The sequence below is a fragment of the Branchiostoma floridae genome, chromosome 2 (assembly GCF_000003815.2).
Source record: "Branchiostoma floridae strain S238N-H82 chromosome 2, Bfl_VNyyK, whole genome shotgun sequence".
NCBI lineage: Eukaryota > Metazoa > Chordata > Leptocardii > Amphioxiformes > Branchiostomatidae > Branchiostoma > Branchiostoma floridae.
The window spans coordinates 10,832,623-10,839,548 of record NC_049980.1 but is presented as its reverse complement, the minus strand read 5'-3'; the positions used below and the strand labels follow the sequence as shown (position 1 = coordinate 10,839,548).

Below are 6,926 nucleotides of genomic sequence, written 5' to 3'. Positions count from 1 at the left end.
TGATATGGTTGCTACAGACATGCCAAACAACACCGTATTCCCCGGGGCGCCGTCAGCATTTTACAATCTTACCTTAGCTACAAGGTGACATTCATTTGCGGATGCGAACACAAATGTGTATTTCCTGACTGTCACTACAGAGCCAGTTCTGGTCCTAGAATGTTTGTATCTCAATCTGACTAAATATTTGCTAACTAAGATTGAGGAAGGAGAAAGGTGTGACCTCGGAGTTCGACGACCGGTTGTGGCCATGAGGTGAAGAAGAGCACTTGTTGGCCGAGACTTTTGACAGGATGTTCCTATGAACAAGATTTTTTTGTTGACTATTGACAGGTTTTGGGCACTACTGACAGGAACATACTGTCAATAGCCATGTCCTATCTTGTTTGCCTTCCTCGACTTCAGCACCAGCTGGCTCAATGAAAGAACATAAAGTACAGGTGAATTGAGGTGAAGTGTTAAGATTGACAAGACTTTACGTGGTTGATACATTTATGCCAAGCAACACCTTACTCCCTTGAGAGCCATCATCATTTTACAATCTTACCTTATAGATACAAGATGAGAGTCATTTGTGGATGTCAATACAAATGTGTATTTCCTGACTGTCACCACGGGGCCAGTTCTGGTCTTAGAATGTTTGTGTGTGAGTAATTTGACTAACTATTTGTTAACTGAGAACACACTACTTGTTGAATGACGGCAGATCGATGTATCTACAACCAAACATGTCTGTGAGATCACCTGGATACACTATTGCCTTCACAACGCTGTGTGGTCTTGCAGTTCGAAAACAGCTGGCTCAATGAAAGAACATAAAGTACAGGTGAACTGAGGTGAAGTGTTAAGATTGATAACACTTGACGTGGTTGCTACAGACATACCAACAACACCGTATTCCCCAGGGAGCCATCAGCATTTTACAATCTTACCTTAGCTACAAGGAGACATCCATTTGTGGATGCGAACACAAATGTGCATTTCCTGACTGTCACCACGGGTCCAGTTTTGGTTTTAGAATGTTTGTATCTGAATGATTTGACTAGATATTTGTTAACTGAGACTGAAGAAGGAGAAAGGTGTGGTCTTGGAGTTCGAAGACCACTTGTGGTCATGAGGTGAAGAAGAACGCACCACTTGTTGAATGACGGCAGATCGGTACCCGGTGTTTCTACGACCCAACATGTCCGTGAGATCACCTGGATACAGCATTGTCTTCACAACGCTGTGTGGTCTCGTAGTTTTAACGCACGGGATTTGTAAGTAGTCAGATTACACTCTGTATATTTCATTTTGGCACGTATCAAATAATCTTACAATAGCCGGAGCGCAAGGAAAGTGTGTACTGTAATGCCCCCCCCCCCCCCCAATCCCCCAACACTGGAAGTTAGTGAATGGAAATGAAGTCATTTCAAATGACTTTCTTGGATCATTTTCTCATTTTTTTCATTTTAGTTGGCACGTACAATATTTTTTTTCAACCTTTATCAACACTCACATAACAGTACATTCACATAACATTCACATAACGTCATAATACATAAAAAGGAATTGCGATCAGACTGTGTTCGTAACCTTACAAAGTATAACCCTATTCTTTTAAATAGCGCAAAGTTTGGTTTCATGTTTTTTTTACATAACATAGGCATATACAGTATTTCGCCGTGAGGATACAATGTAAGAGCGTGGTATCAGGTATCACGATAGGAGCTCACACCGTACATTATCGCATTTTCATCCAACACCAGGTCCTGCGTTACAATATATATCCGTTCTGTACGTTTTGTTCTTTTCAGCAATGTGCAATTGGGCAAGTCACAATGGCCACTGTTTCCGGTTTTATACCAGCCCTAAAACGTACACGGGGGCTAAGGAACTCTGTGATAATCTTGGAGCTCATCTGGCGTTCTCTAAAGATCAGGCCACAAATGACTTCTTATTTCGTATGGTAGACGGATTAGAAACAAATGCGTGGATTGGTTTAACGGACATACTTCAGGAAAACACTTTTGTCTGGGATGACGGAAGTCCACTTGATGCTTTTCACCCTTGGGTGAATGACGAGCCAAATAACAGAGGTCCCGGATCTGACTCGGATTGCGTTCGACTTTTGGCGGGAAATGGATGGGGAGATTACGGCTGTGCAGGCACGTCCGGGTACATCTGTGAGACAGGTGATACAAGCAAATCCATTCTCGCTTTTAACTGTCTATTTGCTCATGTTAAGTTTGAAAATGAACACTGGCATTACGTATAAGGGACAGCCTTGCTTACTGTAGGCTCCATGCTTTTAGAACATTGACTCGTCTATTTGCTGTATTGAGTACCATCAAATGTTTGTCAAAAACATTGTTGGCATGTCACATAAAAAATACGCCTGGTTATTATAAAAACTACTGCATAGCACACACTGTCGCCATTTTGATATTTGATATGCAACGTTACGATGTAATTACATGTACCTGTGGCATAAATGCTTTCCCTGCATCAGTAGCTTAATGTATTATTCATGGAGGTCTTTCCGCACAATAGTGGGAAGTCATAATGATTGCGGACATTTGTTACAGACGAGAGATTATGTGTATTCTGATGATAGTGCGCCAATGATGTTAAAAGCATAGAATGATTGATGTTCAAACGATGGTAAAACATATTCTGCTTACTCATAAGATCTTGGGCAAGGTCGCGAGCCCGTGTTTCTTATACCCCTGTCACATTATCCACGATCTTCGGGCGTATCATTGTAAGATCGGCCATATTTAAGATCGACAGAGGGTTGCGCATATCTTTCACCTGAGAACCGTCCCGTCACATATAAGCCATACTTTGTACGTTGTACAATTGTTGTGCAATAAAATTACTATTATAAGGGAGGCTCGGGCGATTGACGCAGAATCATCGTGCGATCGATTTTCGCCAAATGTGACAGGGTTATTATGCAATAACTTCCACCGACCTTACCCCGACCACTACCCGACCAAGTTTGGCGGTTGGGAGCAGTCTCAGTGGTCTTTCGCAACCTGCTTACTCCCAACCGAGCCACAAATGCTTTCAGACCGACTTTCAACAATCCCGAAAAACCTGACTACCCACAAACAATCCTTTACTGATTCACAAAAGATTGGCAATTCTCGAAATGAAAATAGACCATCATAAAAACATGGGTCCATGTGATTTCTAAAGTTAGCTAAAATTGATCCCTTAGATAGCCAACGTTTGCAACAAACAAAAAGAATTGATAACATGGCTATTTACTTTTTGGTTGGTTTTAGGTAACGTGTTTGGCTGACTGTAGTTCTTTTGTCTGAACAGTATACCAGTACATCTAAAATTGACTTTGATGGCAATATTCCAAACACAGACGTCTGTATTGCCGACCAATGTGACGCCCAGGCCACCTGTACGGATAATCCCCCTCCTGCCCTTAATGCGACTTGTACCTGCAACGCTGGATATACAGGAGATGGTTTTATAGGTGAAACAGGATGCTCAGGTATCGATTACATCTTAATTTCAATCATAAACGTTAAGGTAGATAAACGTTAACAGATCCCGTGGCTAGTTTGACAACTTTGCTTTGATGACTATGATTTATTGCTGTTTCTGTTTCCTTATACCTTCGTTTTCACATAGATCCATAGTTTACGTTTTTCGTATTTTACATCTATATTGCACCTAGATACAGACGCTTGTTTGGCTAATCCGTGTGACGCCCAGGCCACCTGTACGGATAACCCCCCTCCTGCCCTTGATGCGACTTGTACCTGTAACACTGGGTATACAGGAGATGGACTCGTTAGTGGAACTGGATGTTCAGGTATCGTAGATCTGGATTTTCCCAAAACACATAAATATTACAATCAACCTTCTACTAGATATCGTGCATGTCTGGGATGTTTACAGTTATTTTTAAGAATATATTTACTGCTGTAAAATCATATTTCACTTTGTCATCTACAGACACAGATGCCTGCCAGACTAATCCGTGCCACGCCCAGGCCACCTGTACGGATAATCCCCCTCCTGCCCTTGATGCGACTTGTACCTGCAACACTGGATATACAGGAGATGGTCTCACTGGTGGAACTGGATGTTCAGGTATTACTCTTCTGCACCTACACATTGCATGCATCTCCCGAATGATTAGACATCTGAATCAGAAATGTTCATAAAAAAGACTTTTTGCTTGATGTCACCATTCAGACACAAACGCCTGTTCGGCTAATCCATGCCACGCCCAGGCCACCTGTACGGATAATCCCCCTCCTGCCCTTGATGCGACTTGTACCTGTTACACCGGATATACAGGGGATGGTTTCGCTAGCGGAACTGGATGCTCAGGTAAATGTATTACATCTTTAATTTTAGCAGGCATTGAAGGTACCTTTGATCGTAACTTTCAGATAGCTTATGTAACCAGATTCCTTTTCAGACAAGGTGAAATAGCTTTTGATTAATAAGTCATGAGTTTAAATTTGTTTACATGTTGAGTAGTGTGCTTATTTTTGTTATCTCACATCTATAGACATAGACGCCTGTCCGGTTACTCGGTGTGACGCTCTGGCCACTTGTACGGATAATCCCCCTCCTGCCCTTGATGCAACTTGTACCTGCAACACTGGATATACAGGGGATGGTCTAGTTAGTGGAACTGGATGTTCAGGTACTACATCTTCAATGTTACTGTGCACTTTTAAGTACCTTAAAAGGAACCTCAGATTCCTTATTTCAGCGTTTGAAAATCACTGCATGGGAAAGAACAACCAACAAGAGTAGTACAATGTTAAAATAATAGAAGTATAATAAAAGTATAGCATTCTTCATTTTCACCTTGGTACGTCTAAAATATCTTCTTATTTTACATTTGTACTACATGTAGACATAGACGTTTGTCGGGCAAGTCCATGTGTTGCTCTGGCCAGCTGTACGGATAATCCTCCCCCTGCCCTTGATGCGACTTGTACCTGTAACACTGGATATACAGGGGATGGACTCGTAAATGGAAGTGGATGTTCAGGTATCATTTCTTCATCGTTATCATATATTTTAAGGTAGACATCAGGGAAATCTGAAAGCTTAGGTGACATGGTTTTCTTTTGCTGATATTGCATAATTTCTTTCTCTGCACAATCAACATTTCAAATCATTACCTAAATGCTTTCAACCTTGATACGTCGTTTACCTTTTTCTTCCTTTACATCTATTCTACAGACCTAGACGCCTGTTCGGCTAATCCATGTGACGCCCAGGCCACCTGTACGGATAATCCCCCTCCTGCCCTTAATGCGACTTGTATCTGCAACACTGGATATACAGGAGATGGTCTCGTCAACGGAACCGGATGTGCAGGTAAAATGTGTTACATCTTCAATATTATTTTGCACTTGAAATGCATGTAAGGGGAAGCTTTGGAACCGTTTCCCTTTTCGACAATAGATACTGTATTGGCTATTTTCTTCTTTTCTATTCTTTCCTCCCCTTTGGCCAATTTTTACATGATTGCGTCAATAATATTTTTACTTCTATACGATAGACATTGATGCTTGTTCGGCTAATCCGTGTGACGCTCTGGCCACCTGTACGGATAATCCCCCTCCTGCCCTTGATGCGACTTGTACCTGCAACACTGGATATACAGGGGATGGACTCGTCACCGGAAATGGGTGTTCAGGTAGTAGGTTTTCAAATTTATCATTTTTTTACGTCAGAGCAGACTTTGTGTAAAACGTTACCGAGACATTGCTAATGTTGTTGCTGTTAAATGAATAATTGGTAATTTCTTATCTCTTTGCTAGAAGTTCTTTAAAGATTATTGTCTTCTTCTTGCGATCATGGATAATATTATTGATGTTTTTTGTACATTCACCTTTGCCCTGTAGACACAGATGCTTGCTCGGCTAATCCATGTGACGCCCAGGCCACCTGTACGGATAATACCCCTCCTGCCCTTGATGCGACTTGTACCTGCAACACTGGATACACAGGGGATGGTCTCGTTAGTGGAACTGGATGTTCAGGTATTACACTTTAACGCAATATGTCTTTTTCTGACATTGCACAATGTGTATCTCTTTTCTCATAACAAATCACCTTTTGTTTTATACCTAATTCACTTCCACAAAGATGATACTTTTTCTCTGTACGTGTATACTACAGACACAGACGCCTGCTCAGCCAATCCGTGTGACGCCCAGGCCACCTGTACGGATAATCCCCCTCCTGCCCTTGATGCAACTTGTACCTGCAACACTGGATATACAGGGGATGGATATAATCATGGAACTGGATGTTCAGGTATCACATCTTAAGCGTTATCATGTACATTTAGTTGAAAGATAGCTTGGATTGCCAAATTACCTTATTTTGACAACCTTAGTTATTCTTTCTAAGCGAAAGAAGATCAATATATTCTAAAATTCATCTTTTTATTTTCACTCCGCGTACCGTAGGTACGCTTCGAGTGAAAATATTGTTTTCATACGGTTTCTTCTTTCTTTCTTTCTCCTGTCGCGACCTTTAAAGTGATTCCTCTCCGTCGTTCCTGGACCAAATGGCCTGAAATTTGGCACAAGGGTACAGTAGGCCAATACCCAGACCCGTTTTTCTCATTTTTTTGATAGATACCTTTACAATGATTTTAGGGATGTTTTAAGGTCATTTTCTGGCCCGGCTGTATATTCATGTCTCCCGTGCCCAGGTATTACGTCCAGATGACTTGAAAGTTGGTATGATACTGCGTGAGATACTTATTAAAAGGACCCCGGTATTATTTTTGGCCAAACGTCACATCAAAATCATTTAAAAGCCAATTTGGCGGGGTATCTACGCATATTTTCACCGAGCTCGCGTTTCGCGCGTGTAACCATATATGGTCACGTTTGCACGTGCGTCCGTTGCACCATATATGGTTATGGACGTTTCCGCGC

At 41.7% G+C, this 6,926-nt stretch overlaps 1 long non-coding RNA gene across 1 annotated transcript; it reads left to right on the top strand.

Moving 5' to 3' along the window:
• The first annotated feature begins 4,887 nt into the window (after positions 1 to 4,887).
• LOC118403256 lies at positions 4,888 to 5,977 on the top strand. The gene is made up of 4 exons (XR_004829628.1): positions 4,888 to 5,017; positions 5,212 to 5,349; positions 5,534 to 5,671; positions 5,880 to 5,977. It is a non-coding gene; the product is annotated as an uncharacterized LOC118403256 (long non-coding RNA).
• The last annotated feature ends 949 nt before the right edge of the window (positions 5,978 to 6,926 follow it).